Raw genomic sequence first — 21433 nt, 5'->3', positions numbered from 1 at the left:
ATAGCGAACGGTGTAAATGTGTCAGATATACATCAACCACATTGCAATTGTAAGTATTCTTCACATCTCAACTGCACTTGATTTGTCATTTCACTTATTGATACTCTCAGGTTAACTTTTGTTATATATTTTGCAATGTTTATCCCTCTTCTTATGAGAAATGGCTCCATTCTTCACATCTCAACTACATTAGATTTTTCATTTTCACTTATTGATACTCTTCGTTTAACTCTTGTTATATATTTTGCAGATGTTTATCCCTCTTCTTATGAGGAATGGGAGCCTATGGAGTGCATAATAGGCATCTTCCTTGTCGTTCATGCCCACATTGGTTTTCTACAGTATTCATGGAGAACCAGCAAAAGCCTGGCTGATGAAGGAATATTTTTCTATGACCACTTCTACCAACTCTGCCCAGGGAATAAGAATGGCATGTTGGTGAAAGTGCCTCTACCAACCGACTGGAACACTGTGGACTGGCCAGTTCCTGAGGGAACAATGGTGGAGGCAATGCGAAGTAAGCTCTACAAGCATATACAGAGGTCTCTACGTAGCTCTATTCCCACCAAACTGGTTAGAATTGCAAACTTTTGTCCTGCTGCACTATTCATAAAGTTGTTTCATAACTACAATATACATGTTATGAAAACTATGTTCATGTGCAAGTCATCCTGTGACAAACTTCTTGACAGAGGATGGTCTATAAAGGAAGAGATTGGCATACGGTGTGAGGTCGTGCTTGACACTCTAGTTGTCAAGTACATGATTGCAAGCCAATCACTATTAGTCTCCTTTTGGTATATGCAATCACAAATGCTCAGAGGTAAATTACATTCCTATGGACCAGGTTTCTGCAGGTTTGGAAGACAATCCTGCTGCGGATGTGGAAGTATTTGATAAAGAGCATGGCCTAATGTTGGTGGTTACAATAAGGGAGCTATGCAGTCTTCTGCAGCTGCGGCACGACATAATCGAAGAGTCAATGGACAGGGACCTTTCAGATTTTTCCTTTTTCCTAGCTGGCCGTAAGCTAATGCGGCATAGGGAGAAAGACATTTTGTGCAAAGAGTTGGATGGTCGGGTTGAAATAGTGTCAATGTAACAGAGATTCTTGTGAACCCAAGTGTATATGAGTGACTTTCAATACATGAAGTTTTTTTGAGATCATTTGTCAATCATGGTCTATGAAATACATTTCTTTAGCCATTTCCACATCTCTCTCTCTCTCTCTCTCTCTCTCTCTCACACACACACACCACACACACACACACACACACACACACATACACACACACAATGTAAGGCAACACAAAGACATGATAGAAGAGTCATCTTAATTCATTAGAAAGTAGGGTCAAGGATTTGTCTCGGTCACCTACCTAAGGTTTTCGTCCCCGATAGCGGCGCCAATGTTGGACTTATACGCCGCGACGGACGTTAGTACAACAAGAACTCACCTAACATATAATGTTAGGTGAAATAGTGTCAATAGTGTCAATGTAACAGAGATTCTTGTGAACCCAAGTGTATATGAGTGACTTTCAATACATGAAGTTTTTTTGAGCTCATTTGTCAATCATGGTCTATGAAATACATTTCTTTAGCCATTTCCACATCTCTCTCTCTCTCTCTCTCTCTCTCTCTCTCTCTCTCTCTCTCACACACACACACACACACACACACACACACACACACACACACATACACACACACAATGTAAGGCAACACAAAGACATGATAGAAGAGTCATCTTAATTCATTAGAAAGTAGGGTCAAGGATTTGTTTCGGTCACCTACCTAAGGTTTTCGTCCCCGACAGCGACGCCAATGTTGGACTTATACGCCACGACAGACGTTAGTACAACAAGAACTCACCTAACATATAATGTCAGCTAAGGACGAAGCTCGACCCGCAGGCACGTGGAAGCAAGCATAAGGTGTCAACCTACACTCGACGGACTCCTAACTAATTCCTACAGAGGTCTCTACCAATTGTCTAAGTCACAACCTTCAATTTGAGAGTGCATAAGAGAAAACTTCCTACAACGTTTTCAAGAGCCGAACACCCATCAAACAATCTTGAAACACCATAGAACTTGAAGGAGACCCTACTAATACCAAGAGGTCGCTCTCCCTAAGGTCTATGAACCAAAACCCCAACCCAAAACACCCGTTGCAAAATCACGTAGGATGTCTGGCCGAAATTTGCAGGTCTTCGTTTCCAAAATCTAAAGTTCCTAATGTGTAGTTCTACTCAATGTGAATGCATGGATATACTGTAATGCAAAATCGGACAACGTATGCTCACCCAATCACCAGATGAAGCTCGTAGAAGGAGCTCTCAAAACCGGACCGTACGCGCGCAATGTAGGTATCGGCCTGTAGATTTTGTCAGGGGCAACACATTGCACTTCTCCGCACTTGATTCCGACCATCGGTGCACACGTAGTGTCAAGATGAAGCTCACACTCTCTCTCGTACACAGTACACTCACTCACACAGACTTCAAAACTTGTTTTTAAAAATGACAAAAGGTTTTTCATTAAGGTCGAAAAGTGGTATATATACCTTACAATTCTCAAACCCTAAAGTTCGAAAATCAACCAACTACTCCGTCTATCTATCAAAACTGGGATACAATCTGGAAACTTCTATAAGTTCCAATATTTACAAGGTGAAAAATCAGGTTTCCTCAATAAATGAATAATGACAAAAAAAAATGATAATCCCCTAAGTAGTTAGTCTCCGTGGGTGTGTCCAGCTTCTAACAATCTCCACCAATCGTCCTTGTACCACACCTACAACTCGTGCAGTCTGAGTCACTCTCTCTCTCTCTCACTCACTCACACACACACACACACATGAACACGCACATTTCACACACACTTCTTCATTTAAACCTGAAATGGGTTATCAATGTCTTCTACTTCCAGCACAACCTGAGGGCCCCGTGGTGTCAGCTTGTATTCTTGGTATTAGACTGAGGATATCGTATAGAGTACACGTACGGCCATGATTCTAGGCTAACGTGTGTGTGTGTGTGTGTGTGTGTGTGTGTGAGAGAGAGAGAGAGAGAGAGAGAGAGAGAGAGAGAGAGAGAGAGAGAGAGTGAGAGAGAGAGAGATAGAAAGAGAGAGAGAGAGAGAGAGAGAGAGAGAGAGAGAGAGAGAGCACTTATAAGTTATGCCTTCTAGCAGCAGAAACTCGGATATGCTGGCTGAAGCTGGGCCTGTAAGGCTACTTATACATACAAGGAAAAGTGCGCAACTTCGGAAGCTGAAAGTTATGAGCAGTGAATTCCAGTTCGCTGCATTATAACTTCTAAGGATAAGAACATGTGCGCGGGTACTAGTGTGTCATCACGGGCAAAAAATGGTATTGAAGCATGAAACAATGGTTATTTCGATGGCTTAGCTTGCACAAGGCATCGGGCTGCTCGATCCCCAATGATGGCATGTACAAATTTGAGTTGTGAAGCCACTTGATAGTTTGTTCAACAGAGCTCTTCTTTTCCAAAAGAATCATCCTTTTTAAACTAGAGTTATTGGCTTTTATACCTACGGCTTTAAAAAATGGCCAATGGTTGGCTACTTTGGGTCTTGAGTACATAGTCTTACATTTACAGCTCAACTCAAGGATCTATAGCTCTAGGATCAAAATACATAGGGTCATTTACATAGTTTCCCAAAAAATATGATACAATATGTGTCAAAAATGTGGCTTTGGATTGTGTGTCTGACTAGGAGGGTGCCTATAAGCTTTTCTAGCCAAACACTTCCCCCTTCCTAGCCGATGCACGTTGGTGCAAGCAAAGTTGGTTCGAGCTAGAAGTGGTTTCAAGTAGTGAAAAGGGTGCCTACACATGTGAGGTGAAGTGTTAAAGCTGGTATGCAAGGCCTCGGTAGGCAAGGGATGGTGAAAATGTATGCATGATGTGGTTTTTTGGGCCCAAAAGGGCTCAAGAAAGGCCAAATTGGGAAAGAGGGTTCAAGTGCTTGAAGGGCCATTCTAATGCCTGAGAAAGTATAGACCATATTAGGTATTTTGGTAGAAATCCCTCATTAATTATGGGAATATCCAAATCGACCAAGTTCGTGTAATTTGGGAAATTTTCACTTAAAGTGGGAAAAAATGAGATAAGTTATCAATGTATGGTTGGTAAAAAAAAGTACAAATATTATAGAATTGTGGTGTTCATAAGCACCAGAACAAGAGTACACACAACACATAAATTTGAAAAAATACAATTGATTAAATAAAACAAAGAAAGGCACAATTAAAGACCCTGTTTTCAAAATTGACTATTATAGGCACAATAGAAGCTGCACATAATCCACTAAAAAATTGATATTATATCCAAACTTTGATCCAAGCATGATTGATGTGTAGGATTGAGGCCTGCTTTTGCTTTTACATCATACCTTTCTAGGATCTTAAGTCTAGAAAATGTTTCTTCTTTGCTAGCATTAGGAAAATTTGGAGGTCATTTAGAGGGCCATATGAAAGAGAGAGAAAATAGAGCGCGTCCAATGAGCTTTAGGGCTACATTACGTAGGAAAATACGTGGAAAGAGTCAAGAAATAGGAAAATAATTTAAAAACTTTCACAAATCTAGCATTGTGGCATCATAACTTCTTTTCTTTTACCGAGTTGTTAGGTGCATGTGTGGTCCCACTGTTGATATTCTCTTATGGTCATTAACGTAGTGGAGGGTGGCCATTAAGCCCGTACAAGATATTGGAATTGTAAAACACTTTCCCTGCATTAGGATACTTTCAAAGTGAATCTCCCTCCACTAAATCTTTTCTCTCAGAGCTATGGCTTCCACATCTTCCCGCCCAAGAAGCTCTAAGTGTTTATGGTCTCTCACACCAACTAGCAACACCTGCACTTTGCCTAGAAGGCCAAGTAGTAGCATAACATCAATTACAATATCAACCTTAATAAGTGCAGAGAACCAATGGGTTGGACAAAGGATAAGCAAAGGTTCATGGGTCCTAATGCAACCAAGAAGAGCCAAGAGGTCTAGTGCTATCAATGTCTACCACTCAGCATGGAAGGCCAGAGTGTTGGATTTCCAAGTTGAAATCAACAAAAGATATGTAAAGGAAGTTCTTGTTCAGCATGTATTTACCCATCCAGAAGTGATAGCGAAGGGTGTAAATGTGTCAGATATACATCAACCACATTGCAATTGTAAGTATTCTTCACTTTTCAACTACATTGATTTGTCATTTCACTTATTGATACTCTCAGTTTAACTTTTGTTATATATTTTGCAACGTTTATCCCTCTTCTTATGAGAAATGGCTCCATTCTTAACATCTCAACTACATTAGATTTTTCATTTTCACTTATTGATACTCTTCGTTTAACTCTTGTTATATATTTTGCAGATGTTTATCCCTCTTCTTATGAGCAATGGGAGCCTGTGGAGTGCATAATAGGCCTCTTCCTTGTGTTCATGCCCACATTGGTTTTCTACAGTATTCATGGAGAACAGCAAAAGCCTGGCTGATGAAGGAATATTTTTCTATGACCACTTCTACCAACTCTGCCCAGGGAATAAGAATGGCATGTTGGTGAAAGTGCCTCTACCAACCGGCTGGAACACTGTGGACTGGCCGGTTCCCGAGGGAACAATGGTGGAGGCAATGCGAAGTAAGCTCTACAAGGATATACAGAGGTCTCTACGTAGCTCTATTCCCACCAAACTGGTTAGAATTTCAATCTTTTGTCCTGCTGCACTATTCATAAAGTTGTTTCATAACTACAATATACGTGTTATGAAAACTATGTTCATGTGCAAGTCATCCTGTGACAAACTTCTTGACAGAGGATGGTCTATAAAGGAAGAGATTGGCATACGGACTGAGGTCGCGCTTGACACTCTAGTTGTCAAGTACATGATTGCAAGCCAATCACTATTAGTCTCCTTTTGGTATATGCGATCACAAATGCTCAGAGGTAAATTACATTCCTATGGATCAGGTTTCTGCAGGTTTGGAAGACAATCCTGCTACGGATGTGGAAGTATTTGATAAAGAGCATGGCCTAATGTTGGTGGTTACAATAAGGGAGCTATGCAGTCTTTTGCAGCTGCGGCAGGACATAATCGAAGAGTCAATGGACAGGGACCTTTCAGATTTTTCCTTTTTCCCAGCTGGCCGTAAGCTAATGCAGCATAGGGAGAAAGATATTTTGTGCAAAGAGTTGGATGGTTGGGTTGAAATAGTGTCAATGTAACAGAGATTCTTGTGAACCCAAGTGTATATGAGTGACTTTCAATACATGAAGTTTTTTTGAGCTCATTTGTCAATCGTGGTCTATGAAATACATTTCTTTAGCCATTTCCATATCTCTCTCTCTCTCTCTCTCTCTCTCTCTCTCTCTCTCTCTCTCACACACACACACACACACACACACACACACACACACAATGTCAGGCAACACAAAGACATGATAGAAGAGTCATCTTAATTCATTAGAAAGTACAAAATCGTCCGTGAACAATGGACTGAGATACAATTTCTGTAAGTATGGAATCAAAATGTCTTCAAGGTAAAAATCAAAGGTATGCCTTTCAAAAGAGGGTGGTGAGATAGTTGTTCCTGGTGGATTTAGGTCTCCCTTTTTAGCATTATCATCAATCAGTAGTGTATTATTTGCATCAAAGGGTACATCAATTTGGCTGAACAGTTTGTACAAAAGATGTAAATTGGGTTTTTTAGGGTGGTAGTGGCCCTCGATGGTAACGTATCTTCTCTGATCATACAAAAAGGAAAAATCTCCCGTATGAACACCGGATACAATGCAAACTATTCTAACTAGTGGCAACAAGTTTTGCAGTTTCACTAAAGACCATACGGCAACTCTGAAGCGCGGAAGAAGAAACTGAATAAATTCTTTTGTTCGTGGATGAACCAGAACTCGATGAGTACCCATCCGAAATGTTACAAATCCTTGTAGGTGTCTGTTATACCCAGAGCCAGGCGCATCAACAACAATCCATTGATGTCCAAGATAATTAACCTCTGCAAAAGTTCACAAGTACATATAAGTAGCCAGAAGCTGAACATATTTTGCCATACTTGAATAGACATTACCGGAACAACCGTATCTACAGGTAGCAAGGGTCCATACTGGGTCTTTGAGTGTTGTTGTTGTTGTTGCTATCCTCTGCTTTAGCTTCGTCGTCGTAGTCTTCATTCTCATTTTCATCAAGGGTCTCCCCCATAGCTCTTTGTGCCTCATCAATTTGCTTGTCTTCCATGGTTTCCTCCAAGGTCTTTTGTTCACCCTCCGTTGGCCGGCTTGTCTCATCCATATCCTTTTGGGGATCCCCCATTGGCCGGACTGCCTCATCCATAGGCCTGCTTTCCTCATCCATGATTGCGTTATGTAAAGGCCGATTGCCTCATCCAAGGTCGCATCCATGGGCTTTTGGGGATCCTTCTGAGACTGGTGTGCCTCATCCAGGGGATTTTGGGGCTCCTCCTGAGACTGGATTGCCTCATCTAGGGTTTCCTCCATGGGATTTTTTGGCTCCACCTCTGGCCTACTTGCCTCCTCCATTGTCTCCTCCCTGCTTGCGGCATCCAAAGGACTGCTTGCCTCATCCAGGGTCGCATCCATGGGCTTGTGGGGCTCCTCCGGAGGATCGCTTGCCTCATCCATATACCTGCTTGTCTCAACCAGCGTCTCCTCCATGGGCTTTTTTGGCTCCTCCACTAGCCTACTTGCCTCTTTCATTGTCTCCTCCGTAAGCCCCTCTGCTTGTACACTAGCACCTTGCATATCCTCATTTGGCCTTTCTGCATCCTCAGCCCTTTCATCTTTGGCTGGTATGAACCCCTCGGCCCATTGTGGTTTCACTATTTCTGATGCAAGGGCTTGTGGTGGTGGCTTTTCACGTATTGTAATATCGATTGTGCGGTCGTCCAAGCAACTATCTTCATCTTCTAATACTCTGGGGTACGACATAGTGAGTAGGTGTTTTATTAGAGTTTCCCGATATCTTTGCAAATACTCATATGTGTAGTTCTCCACAACACTCTACAAAATGGAAACTAGACCATATAGTGAGAAGTCTTGTATATAGAAAACCAAAACTAACTCAATGCATTGCCAAATGGTTACCTTAGTCATGAAAGGTTTAATGAAAAGTAGCTTTGTAGGACATATTCAGCATGGAGAAGACATCTCCAGCCGCAAGAACTTGCATCGGTTTGATTTGGTACAGGCACATCTTTGATTGGGGCCTTGTATAGCTCGTACCTTCCACATAGCTTGCCATAAGCAAGCAATAATCTCTTTACATAATTGCATGAAAGAGTATCAAGATGTTAGCTTGAGGCTTTCAAATTTAGATAGATATCCATAAGAAACACTTTCTGATACATAACACTTACAACCTAATTTCAGGGTGGGTTCCTTTTATTGAATTGAACACCCACAATGCTAGCTGGTGAACATCAAGGCATATGAGAGACTCCAGTGATGGTTGTTCTCATAAGGAAAGACGATGACGGTTACTTCTAGCATAGCACAGTGGGAAAACCAACTTTCGAATGTGCCAGATGGAGTGTTCTTCTGTCTAATAATCACAGAAATTTTTGGATCAAGAAGAAACACCTCCATGTGGGTGTGCGGTGGAAGTTGACTTTTGATCAAGCTGCAAGGAATGTACCTAATTTAGTGCACCTATCATTTGAATTTTCAAAGTTAGCAAAATATTAAAACTTACTTAAGATAAATATAGAAAATTGAATCTGTTATCTAAGCATCTGGATCCAACAATATATTAACATCCACTGTATCTAGAGCCAGCTTTCTGGCTCCGTCTATAAATGGTATCTCTGCAAGCAAACCATCCTTCATTAACAGTATAGTATCTTTGCTGCTAGCATCTATAGAGCGTGTCACATTGCATTCTCTTTTCCTATGGGACTCCACTGCTACTTTTGTTTTCTCCTTGTGTTCTGCTTCCCTTATGTCTTCTGTTTGGAGAGCAGCCGTCTCTGCCCTTGCCCTTGTATTAACATCAAGTGTGACATCTACAACTGTGACTTGTGGCAATAGTTCGGGGGGGGGGGGGGGGGGGGGGGGGTATAGCAAAATTTCCCTCATTTTTTAATCCTTGCAGTCATTGGGTACCAGGAGTTTGTCATACCTCCACCTTACCCTTTTGAGTGTCTTGATGTCTTTGTCCATTACAGTCACCCTATGGGCATGGGATGCTACAATGGTCATGTCACTGAAGTATTCAAGCAGGAAGTCCTCTGTTGCTTCCTATTGAGCCATCAGTGCAACCACTTTCCACCTTTTAGTGCCCCAGGTTGATTCCTCACAAATGGACCTCACCATCCTCTGGAAGGGTAGCTTTGGTATGCACAAATCAACACATTTCTGTGCCTTCCTGATTTCTCTAAAAAGTCCCATGAAGCTCTGTACCTTCTTCATCCTTGGACCTTTCAAAATCTTACTTGGTTTTCCAGGTCTCTTCTTTGGGGTTGCAGATCTGCTATTTGCCTTAGCTTCTACTAACCCTGGTCCCTTTCCCCCCATTCTTGCAGTGGCCTTTCTTCTAGCCATCCCACTGTATACAAACAGAAGAGTGTCTCTCTCTCTCTCTAAAACTCTCTCTCTCTCTCTCTCTCTCTCTCTCTCTCTCTCTCTCTCTCTCTCTCTCTCTCTCTCCTTTACTCTCCATGTCTCTCACCAAAACTTATCTCATCACTAACGGCACGTGTGAAAGCATTTTATGACGATAAAATATGCCTCCGCGCGCCGTTAGTGAAAAGGAAAGAGAGAGAGGGAGCTTTACTCTCCATGTCTCTCACCAAAACTTATCTCATCACTAACGGCGCACGTGAAAGCATTTTATGACGATAAAATACGCCTCCACGCGTCGTTAGTGAAAAGGAGAGAGAGAGAGATAGATAGATAGATAGATAGATTTTATTATCGTCCTCGGAGGTCAAATATGACCTATGGGACCAAAGTTACATGTGATGCAGTATGTGTATGGCTGATGAGTGACTCTCGATGCTCCAAAATTGTAGTGATGAGAGTCGCAATGGAGAGCCCACACTTTGGCTGGGAGAGGAAAGTGTGTAGGTCTAAGTTATGGCTGAAAATGTGAGAGAAGCAAGTTCGGATGTGATCAAAAGCTGAGCACTCTAGTAGTGTGTGGTACTCAGACTCTTGAACTTGCAGTGAGCATAATGTGCACAATCGATTTGACTCTTCTCCATTGCCCCAACGCCCTATCTCGCATCGAAGGAAATGGGAGCTAAGCCGAATTGCTGCGATAGTGCGTATCGCGGACAAGGGAATAGGCTCAAGCATGTAAGTGTGAGTACGGTTTCCTCTCTCAGCGAAGAACATGGTTTTGTAGTTGGGGGCAATATAGGTGGTGTAATGTATGAAGCGTGACCCACCGGATTTCTCCTAAGCTGTAATACATTGGCGTTGTAGAAAAGCTTCATTCACTTGAGAGTCAATTGAAGCATCATGTAGCAAGTGTAATGCATCCCATCTCCCAAACCACTTCTTCATGTCTTGCATCCATCCCGTGCTCAAGATCTTGCTTTTATGCGTCTTTTGAACTTTTTTGCTTGCTTCCCATGCAATTGTAGGAAGTCGATATGAGGGGTTTTGACGCATCTTTATCATGTACTCCACAACCCTTTCCATGCCCATAACCTCAATTGGAAGAGATCCCGACTCAAGAAGTAGGAGCATATATGGTGTTTCTGTCTTAACTTGGAGAAAGTTTGTAAGAAAACGCTTTTGGACATTCTCAAACTCTTTCCAAGTAGACTTTGAGATGCTCCCGCCCCACACTTCAACTCCATAAAGAAGAACCGGTGTCACCAATGCATCAAAAAGATACTTCTTGAGAACCCAACACTTGATGTTTCGCGCATTACACATGTTCTCAAATGCATAATATGCTCTCTTTCCCGCTTCCAAACGACGCATAGCACATTCATGCCACTTGTGATTGGATGGAACCTCAAGGCCAAGGTACTTAACACTAGGTTGGTAATGGGACACTTTTATGTCCTGTGAAGTGACCATTTTCCTTGAATTATGTCAAGAGTTTCAAAATAGATTTTGAGGTGCTATTTGTCTAGAAAGTTGTCTCATGAGCTGAAAAAAACTCGACATTTTTTTGGAATATCAATTCCATCTTTAACCTTGTCCTTGCACAACATTTCATAACCTAAACTGTGTGAAAAAATGGGTCCTGTTTTTGGCTTTTTTCAACTTTTTGCAACTATACCACTCTAGAATTCATGTTTGTGAGGTCTATAATGCTAGAGAACTATCTTTAGTAGCCCTCAACATGTCCTGATGCTTCTAGGGAGAAATAAATGTTAAAGTTGTAAGTTATGACAAAATTACAAAAATTATCAAATCCTGTTTTTTAGCCAATTTTAGCTCTTCTATGATTTTTTTGGTGGCTTTCATGATATCCAAATTCAGTTTTGATTTTCCATGTCGCATATTGTAACATAAAGCTAATATTCCTTGAGTTTTGGGACACCTAATACCCTATTTTGCATAGTAGACAACGATGGTTGATTTTTTCAATTATAGAAGAAAACGAAACACTCTAGTATATCAAGTATAGCTTTTTCAATATTGTTAGTTTCTTGTGACAACTACATGCATTTTGTAGGTAGTAACCATATCTAGTCATAAGGATCAAATTTGGCTAGATATTGAATAGTTTTTATGGGATTCTACAACTCATAATGTTGAACCCAGCTTTTTCATGTTTGCTGTATTTAGCACTTCATCTTTGTCCCCAAGATTCCCCTTGCTAAGAGATGTATTATTCTTTTGACATGCTCCATGGCTTCTTATGAACCTAAAGGACAATAGGGAACTAAGAAAACATGCATATATTATTTGTATTGAGCGTGGGTATAGAAACTTTGATGATAGGTTTGCAGAATGGTAAACATTCAACTTTTTTGTACCTATTTATTTTGGCAAAAAAAAAATAGTGAGTGAGAAGCAATCATATGTTCTGATCACCAACCCATTGAAGTTAACTAGGGAATTTATCTCAAGTCCTACAAAAATCCCTAATCTTATTTTTATGCAACAAAACGTAAGAAATGACTGTTTTGATGAAAATGTACTGGTCCATCAACTTTGGAGGCTTGGTGTGACCAAAAGATGAGAAATTTTATAAGTTTCTTATTTTTTCCATGTGTAGTAGGCCTTGAACTATAACCTCATGAAAGGATTTCACAAAATGAGTGGATCTACTATGGTTTTGGAGGTTTTTTTCAAAACCCTGAAAGGACACTTTTATGTCCTGTTAGGTTACCAACCTAGTGTTAAAGCTCTCAACAACTTCAAGTGTCTCGTTTTCGTACACAATGCATGGCTTCTCCTTATGGTTGGTTTTCACAAGCATAACCTTTGTTTTGGATTCATTTACAATCAGCCCACTATGCAAGCAAAAGTTCTCAAGGACAACCATAAGCTTTTGTGCATCTTCTAAAGTGTGTGCTAGAAGCACTACATCCGCATACAACAAAAGCATGATTACCGCATTGCAAATAGTGACCTCTTCAATGCCTTCTTCTTGCATAAAGTCAAGTACCATTTGTTCTGATTGATCGATGCATATACCAAAGAGAGTTGGTGACAATGGACATCCTTGTTTAACCCCAATAGTGCTTACAAAAATTTCTGAAATTTCTCTTCCCATGCGCAATTGACAAATCACCTTCTCATAGATTCGAGAAACCGCAAGCATAAACTCACTTGGCACTTGGAGTTCTTCCATCCTTCTCCACAAATTGTTACGTGGAATCATATCAAAGGCTTTCTTAAAGTCCACAAAACAACAATACAATCGCTTGCCTTTCAACCGACTTTCCTCCATGAGAACACGAAGAGTGACAAGATGATCAATGGTGCTATGGCATCGACGAAAACCCGCTTGTCCCTTTGCACGCTTGTCATTCTCTTCAGCCCAATCACTCAATTTCATCTCCATTATGCACCCAAACAACTTTGCCATAAGAGACCAATCATTATAGTCCGGTAGTTGCTTACATTCTTTACATCCCCTCCTTTATGCAAAGGCTTACCCCAATTAGTACTCCAATCATAAGGCATACCATGTTGAAGTGCAAGGTTGAACATATCATGCATCCACTCATGGGTAAAATCTCCCGTCCATTTGATCATCTCCGGCTTGATACCTTGAAGATCTCCCGCTTTGCGAGTGGCCAACTTTTCAAGCCCACCACATACATCCTCAATAGTAAAAAAAGACGGCATACATGGGAGTGAACCATAAAATGGCATTTTTTCAGTATTTACTTGCTCATATAATTGCCTACAATGTGTGTACATATCCACTAGACTCAAGTTACCAAAGTTCTCAACCCGCTTGCCTCTCAAGTTTCTCCAAAATCTTCCACATGCATGTGCCTTTTCTTGGACTTGAAATTCTTGTTGCTTTACTTCCCATCTTCTTCTCTTCTTTTGAATCAATGCCTTGTATGTATGCAAATGACTTTGATAGTTGTCTTTGTCCATAGTTGCATCAAGCTTTATCAAGGACTTTCGAGCATCTTGACATTCTTTATCAAACCACCTTTTGCGTGATCTATCTTTGTGATACCATGGAGATGCTTTATGGCAAAGCATTCTTCCGCACAAGAACAAATAGCTTTCTTGAAATCTTCCCATTTAGTTTCCAATGGTGCATCACATTGAAGCTTTGTCATCCATAATTTTTGCTCAACCATTTCAATGTACATTGGTGCCCGTTTGAAATTCATACATAGTGATAACTTCTCTTTCCTTTGGCTGAGATTATCATGCTTAGTTGCTTCTCCACATGAAAGGTCAATACATAAGGTGCGATGGTCGGATTCCGGGGTCCATTGACCAAACATAAAACTCTTTATGCGATACATGATGGCTTCAGAGAGTAGCATATAGTCAATCACACTATCCCCATTATGTCTCCTACATGTAAATCCATTGGTTCCACTCCACAAAGATACACCATTGTCAATGAGCATACCCGTGCTATTACACATGTGTAAAAGTAACTTTCCATAGTGATCCGGCTCTTTCTCATCCATTGAAGTACGATCATACAGTGAACTTCCTCCAACTCCCTTGAAATGTATGGCATATCAAATTGTTGAGTATCATGTTGCAATGTTTTTGTGCGAGCATTCATATCCCCAAATACAATAACATCACCTTCACCTTTGAAATAAGCAATGTCCTCTTCCAAATCAGAAAATGGTTGATCTCTATCCATGCAAGCATAAAAGGGAGAATCATGATGAGGAATGTAGCAACCGGCTACAAAAACGGGTGCTCTTTTTGGTGTCATAATTTTCAGCCATACATAACGTTTGTACTTGTCATCTTTCACAATTGATACAAAATCTTCCAATCCTTTCTTAACCATACATGCTAACCCTCCTTGTCCTCTTTGTTGCTTGAGATTCTTTGACCACATCAATGAATGTACATTGTAATCCTCCAAGCCGTTAATCCTTTGTGTATCATGCTCCCAAGTTTCAACAAGAAGTACAACATCGGCTTTGCTTGTTAGTTCATCAATGCCAACCCCCGCATTCCATGGGTATCCATTACAATTCCAAAAGCATATTTTCAATTGTAACTCGGTCTCATAGGTCACGCATCCCTATTTGCTTGAGAGACTTGCCTTCTCCTTGGGCACATTTTCTTCATGAGAGACCTCCTTGTTTTTATTATTCTTTTCCTCATATGCCTTGCGACACATATTTTGTTGCTTAATAGTGCGATCTTCACATACAAAACATTTTGTATCCCTCAAATAGATCCAACTATTATCAAGGATAATCTTTTGCTTGGTCTCATCCGGCATGGTGCATACAATTGGCCGTTCTCCCGAGCGAGGAGCTCCTTGCTTCCCCACTCTATGTGCTCCATAGACCATAACTCCGGACATGCCAAAGTGGGTTTTGAAGAAATATTCAATAACAATGGCAAGAGAAGGAGGTGTCTCTAACTTCTCTTCGGGAATTCCACGAATAACAATGTTCTTGGAACATCGCTCCCATTCCTTCAACTCCTCCACATTCACATTCTCAACATTCTTTGTTTGAACCATAGCTTGCATGAGTGAGGAATTAGAAACCACATTGCTACCACATACATCAGCCCAAGACTTGTTTGTACATACATTTTTCATGTCGCATACATCCCGGCTCATAGTGTCAAATTTCTCCTCTTTCAATACATGGTCATGCTCTACTTTGCTCATCCGCTCCTTCAAAGCATTCAAGTCCACAAGAGAGCGTTTACATTCCTTGACTTCCTCTTCAAGTTGCATCAAACGTGTTGTTTGCATCTCAAGTGTCCTCTTGAGATTCTCATTCTCAACCACAAGTACCCTTAGTGTGCCATTCTCCATTGCAAGTGCTCGTAAGTCTTCGCCTTGTTTGTTTACGGTCTCTTGCAATGATACCAAGAACGCCATGATCATGGTTTTCGATGTCGTTGGTTGGGTGGTTGTGTTGCTATCTCCACACTTAGGAGATTTTGGATCATTTTCCACAATGGTTGTGGACCTTGTTGAAGAAGAAGAACCCTTGCGAGTGCCGGAAGACATTGTATGTAATGTAAAATAGGAGATGAGAGTCAATTTTGTTGAACCTGTTCACTTCGGAAATGCTGCTACAGAAACTCCTTCCATAACTCTGAAAATTTCTGTCTTTACATCAATGTATAGAGGACTTCGTGCTCTTCGATTGAGCTATAGATCACCCAAATCGGAGTTCGGATGAAGAAGTTATGATCAAAAGAGTGGACTGCTGTATACTAGGTCAAAAAACGACTGCGTTTTTAGAGCTATTTCTCCCTCTCTCTATAACACAGGCACACACACACAAACTCTCTCTCTCTCTCTCTCTCTCTCTCTCTCCAAAGCAGATCAAAACACACACACACACAGACACTCTCCCTCTCTCTCACTCATTCTCTCTGCCTCTCCACAGTACTAAAGGCGTGCATAGAGACATCCAAAGAGTAGTTGGATGTCTCCGCGCGCCTTTAGTACACACACACACACACACACACACACACACACACACACACACACACACAGAGAGAGAGAGAGAGAGAGAGAGAGAGAGAGAGAGAGAGAGAGAGAGAGAGAGAGAGAGAGAGTTTCTGTGTGTGTGTGTGTGTGTGTGAGTGTAAGAGAGAGAGATATGGAAATTTTCTTGTGACAAAGAGAGAGAGAGAGAGAGAGAGAGAGAGAGAGAGAGAGAGACTGATAGAGTGAGAGAGAGAGAGATAGGGAGACCTTTGAGAAAGAGAGAGAGAGAGAGAGAGAGAGAGAGAGAGAGAGAGGGCCAAACCTTGGTTTTCTTTGTCACAGAGAGACTGTCTGGTTGACTCTACTATGTCTCAGTCTTTCTCTCTTTCTCCTTCTCTCTGTCACAGACGCAACCTCTGTTGCAGACACTCACTCTCTCTCACTCTCACTCTCACTCTCTCTATTGCTATGTCTCTCACTCGCTTTCAATCTCTCGGTCTCTCTCTTTCTCTCTCATCCTTTCTAGGTTTCAATCACTAACCGTTATCAGTAATCGCGCCGCATTAAATGACCAAAACCATGATCGGGTACTGATTGATATCCGTAAACATACTATTTTTATGTCACGCGTGGGGCGCCGCCGGGTGTTAACGTTAACACGTCTCTAGAGGGAGAGAGAAAGAGAGAGAGAGAGAGAGAGAGAGAGAGAGAGAGAGAGAGAGAGAGAGAGAGGGAGGGAGACTTATTATTGTTAGAGAGAGAGAGAGAGAGCAATGGAGCACACGCCTCCCAAGGAGTTTCTATAGACTCCTCCCAAAAAAGGTCATCTCTTTCTCTCTCTCTCTCTCTCTCTCTTTCTAACAATAGCTAGCCGTGTGTGTGTGTGTGTGTGGAAACAAACAAATCTATACTGTTGAACACACAGATACACACACACTCACACAAAAAAACTCTGTCTCTCTCTCTCTCTCTCTCTCTATAAAACACACACACACACACAGACACAGGGGCGCACTGTGTGTGTGTGTGTGTGTGTGTGTGTGTACTAAAGGCACGTGGAGACAACCAAGTACACGTTGGAAGTCCCTACGTGCGCCTTTAGTACTGTGGAGAGGCATAGAGAAAGTGTGTGTGTGTGTGTGTGTGTGTGTGAGAGAGAGAGAGAGAGAGAGAGAGAGAGAGAGAGAGAGAGAGAGAGAGAGAGCGAGAGAGAGATTTTTTTTGTGTGTGTGTGTTTTGATGTGCTTTGGAGAGAGAGAGAGAGAGAGAGAGAGTTTGTGTGTGTGTGTGTGTGTTTGGATGTGCTTTGGGGAGAGAGAGAGAGAGAGAGAGAGAGAGAGAGAGAGAGAGAGAGAGAGAGTTTGTGTGTGTGTGTGTGTGTGTGTTTTGATGTGATTTGGGGAGAGGTAGAGAGAGAGAGAGAGAGAGAGAGAACAAAGACTTGACATTGATTCCTGATGAATAGGATTAAGGTGCAGTAGGCAGAAAATATGAAAACCGGACCCAGAGCTTTTGCCAGGATTCCAACCTTTACAAGCTCAGTTGCTTAGAGCTTCTGCCAAAAGAACTGTGACTTTTGTTAGGACTTTGATCAAGAAGAGTCAATCTATGAAGATGAGTCAGAGAGGTTGGCTAGCGAAGAGGATCCCTCACCCTACAAGGTTCCCTCACCCTCTACAATACTTGTCAAGAAAAATACACCAAAGAGGAATATAGACTTCGCAGATGATGCACATCTCCCAGCAAGCAGTCCTTGTGCAAGTAAAGGTAAAGCCAAAGATGATGTGCCTTCTCTGGAAGAGCCAGCTGTAGCTGATGAGAGGCTGTTCAATTTTGCAGCATCGTGTGGTGCTGGGGACAAATATGATCTAGTTCACTCTATGTTTAACTCAAAATTTGATATTGAAGACCTTTTAGCTCAGCACAGTGAATTCTTGCAGCGCTACAGAGATCAATTTGAACTTATGATACAGATAAGGAGGGTTGTTCTGCCCAATATGGCTATGGTTCATTTAAATGATTGCGGTGGCAAAGGACAGGGACTGAATAAGTATAGGGAATTACCACCTACTTGCCGACATTCAACTTTCCCTTCGCACCAAAAAGAGTGCAAACTTATTCAAGAATCCTTTGGCTTTATGATTTACCTGAACACTCTGTTTGGACTCCTCATGCAGAATCTTGATGAGGTGATAGAGGAGCAGGATGCAGCACCATATGAAGAATACGAGGAGACAACACACATACAAGAGGTCGAGGAGGTTGAAGATACAGTCGACCTTGAGGTTGAGGAAATTGAAGTTCAAAGAAGTAAGATGCTCTTTGTGAAAACAACAGAAATTAAACTACCCTTGGATGTCAGTGGCTTCATTGAGAAGCATGCTCAGATGATGTTGCCTGTTGTGCCTGAGTTCAAGATTGGAGACAGGACCTATATCTTTTTACATGATGTGCAAAGCATCTTTTATTTAAGGGAGGACTTCTCCTTGGCTATCATTCCCAGAATCCAAGAGGAGAGGAGTGGATTTGTTTCAGAGGATAGTAGCGATGATGAGGCAATGGAAACATCCAACAATCCAATGGAATGCCTCCAAAGTTGCTTTGAGAAAGCTGAAAAATACAAGTAGACACTATCGGAAAAAGCCACCTTCCAAGCAATAAGACAAAGCCTAAGACCATCAACAAGTCACAAACAAGTGGAGGATTGGTTTAGCCATTCAAGTCAGGAGTCAACTACTTTTGTGGACCTGTGGTAGGAAAACCTCTTTTTGCAGGATGAGAGCTTCATGGTAACTCTGTGTGTGTGTGTGTGTGTGTGTGTCACTTACTCGGACATGATATGTGCAGTCTTGGATTGCTGACAAGGATGAATTCCTTGGACTGCAGACTCGAGAGTATCGTGGAAGGGATGCGGCCCTATCACAGTACCTTTCAAAGCTTTGCAAGGTGCCGATAATAGTTTTTCACAATGGAATGTCACAAGAGGGTACAACAACAACTTACACATTAAAGACACTATTGTGCTTCTTAGGTGGACCCCTGCTGCCCAAAAGTGCAGATAAAGTCATTCTTGTGGACAAAGTGTTTGCAAAAGATTGTTTTGGTTATTTCCCGGGCTATACAGGTGGTCGGGCGGCATATTACTACACTTACACAGCAATGGCGCTAGCTCTTGGCAGACAAAACCCAGATGAAATGTTAGAGTATGGAAAACATCTCATGATTCGTTACAAGGGTGATGTGCCGAAAAACAAAATTGAACCTTCAAAATCTTGATACACTTCAAGTAGCAATTGTATTAAGAGCATGTATTATAGAAATATTGAAATTTTGTACAATGTTATCCACTCAGAGTATCTTTCTCCACTCCTGGTTCACATACACCATTGTGTCTCTCCACCTTCGTTGACCTTCATGAGCACTGAAGTTAGTGTATGCCATTGATCTTTTAATTTTATTTTGTTGTAAATGTTTGATGGCTTGTGCTTTTGCTTAAGAGGCCAATACTTCTTTTGCCTGCATTTGATGAATGATTCTACGATAGAACCATTCAAATAGTTCTCTCAAACTGTTAGGCTTGATTCGAGAGCTGCCATGTTGTGTGTGCCTGAAATAGGCATTTGTGGCCATGTAATGAGACTTTTCCATCCCTTGGGTATTCCATATGGCCGGGTTCCCATACTTTTGTATAAAACATGGTAAATGATTGAAAATGATGTGCTGGATATGAAAACATATTACTTAGAATGTTTTACACTCACATAGTTACACATAAAAGAGAATCAGAATACACAATAATACCATATAGTGAGTAATCTGGGTGTCTGTCCATGCTGTCTTGAATGATTTCTTGACAAGGTTGAGATTCTCCTTGAACTTTCTCATATCACCTTATGACTAGTCATCTTTATCGCACATCAAAAATAGCATGTCTATCGATCGCCAAACCTCAGCCTTCGCTTTATGAGTAGTTGGTTCTTGATCTTTGACTGCAATATGTAGCTTTTTCCAGCTCTGATACTCTACCTTGCTAACATAAGATGTTTATATATTTTTCCATGCTTTGAGCTTTGGATCTCGTATTCCTAGGGGTTTAGACAAAAACCTCCATGCCTTCACCCCACCGATGGATGGTTTGCATGGGACATCCTTCTCAACAGTTGATCTCTTTTCATCCTGCTGGATTTTCACATTGCCACCATGAAGCCCCATATCCAACAGTACCAATTGTAAGCACTGCAGGGACATCTGTCGCTCTGCTAAGTTCTTGATTTTCCAAGCAAACCCAATATATAAGTAGACCAATTTCTCCACAATTCTACAAAGGGCATGCATTATACAGATGTGGACATTCATAAGTGGTATTTTCAAAACCGGTCAAAAAGCAGGGTCCTCAATGTGATGTGTTGGAGCTTTTCTCCACCACTTTGAGTCTATGACCTTTGCAGGCTCCATGCAGAACAAACACGGCGACTTTTCCATTGCACCCATTCCACAATTATACATGCACTTTAATGTTTTGAGGTCACCTGCAAGATGCCACTGAACTTGAAAGTCTCCCCTTCCATCTAGATGTAGTACCTCTCCATGGTTAGTCTGTCGATCAATCACCTCTAGAACATTAGTTTGATGGAACAACCAATATAGAACGTCATGATCTTCTTTCTTTACCTGCAACAAAAAATAAATGAGACTTAAGTAGATGTGAACATTTGAGCTCAGCTGAGAATCTAGCTTACCTCAAAAGCACCAAGCCACCATACGTTAGATTCTGATTGAACACTAAAATACAAAGGATCATCAGTGGGACACTTTGAGAGGGCTCTATTCATTCAAGTAATAGTAACATGCTCTAGCTTCTTGTCTTTAACAAGCTCACACTCATCCAGTTTCAACACAAAATGTAATACCCCTCGTGACTCTTCAAATGTGATGTTGTAAAACTCCACCATTCTCTTCTGCAACATCTGCAGGTCCATAAAAATATTATTGAACTCATCATATGCTATGTTTGCTCCATGGCCACTGTAAGTTGCTTTAATATGAAACGGTTGTCCAAGATATTCTCCCTGTGCGTCGTTAAGTTGAAGCCTCTCTTTCCAAAAACTTGAGGCTAATGGTAAAAGTTTGGACTTTATTCCCTTATTAACAAAGATGAATGACACAGATTTCTGTATAGCCAAATATCCTCTTTTGCTTACCCCAAGTGAATCAAGTGTGCCTTGTATCTCTTTTGCAGGCACTGAGTTCTATGAAATAAAGCGGTCCACTAAATTTTGTTGTAGAACTTAAACTTCTTGTCATGTACTATATCTGTTGCAAGGCTTCTACTTATAAGTGGCTTCA

The 21433-nt window shown here is 41.3% G+C and overlaps 1 pseudogene; it reads right to left on the bottom strand.

Moving 5' to 3' along the window:
- Positions 1-19435: 19435 nt before the first annotated feature.
- LOC147459397 (uncharacterized) lies at positions 19436-20308 on the bottom strand (annotated as a pseudogene).
- Between the last annotated feature and the right edge of the window lie 1125 nt (positions 20309-21433).

The sequence above is a fragment of the Adiantum capillus-veneris genome, chromosome 4 (genome assembly GCF_014529385.1).
Source record: "Adiantum capillus-veneris isolate H3 chromosome 4, ASM1452938v2, whole genome shotgun sequence".
In the NCBI taxonomy this organism is placed as follows: Eukaryota; Viridiplantae; Streptophyta; class Polypodiopsida; order Polypodiales; family Pteridaceae; genus Adiantum; species Adiantum capillus-veneris.
The sequence above is the reverse complement of the archived record's forward strand: the minus strand, read 5'-3'. Positions and strand labels throughout refer to the sequence as shown.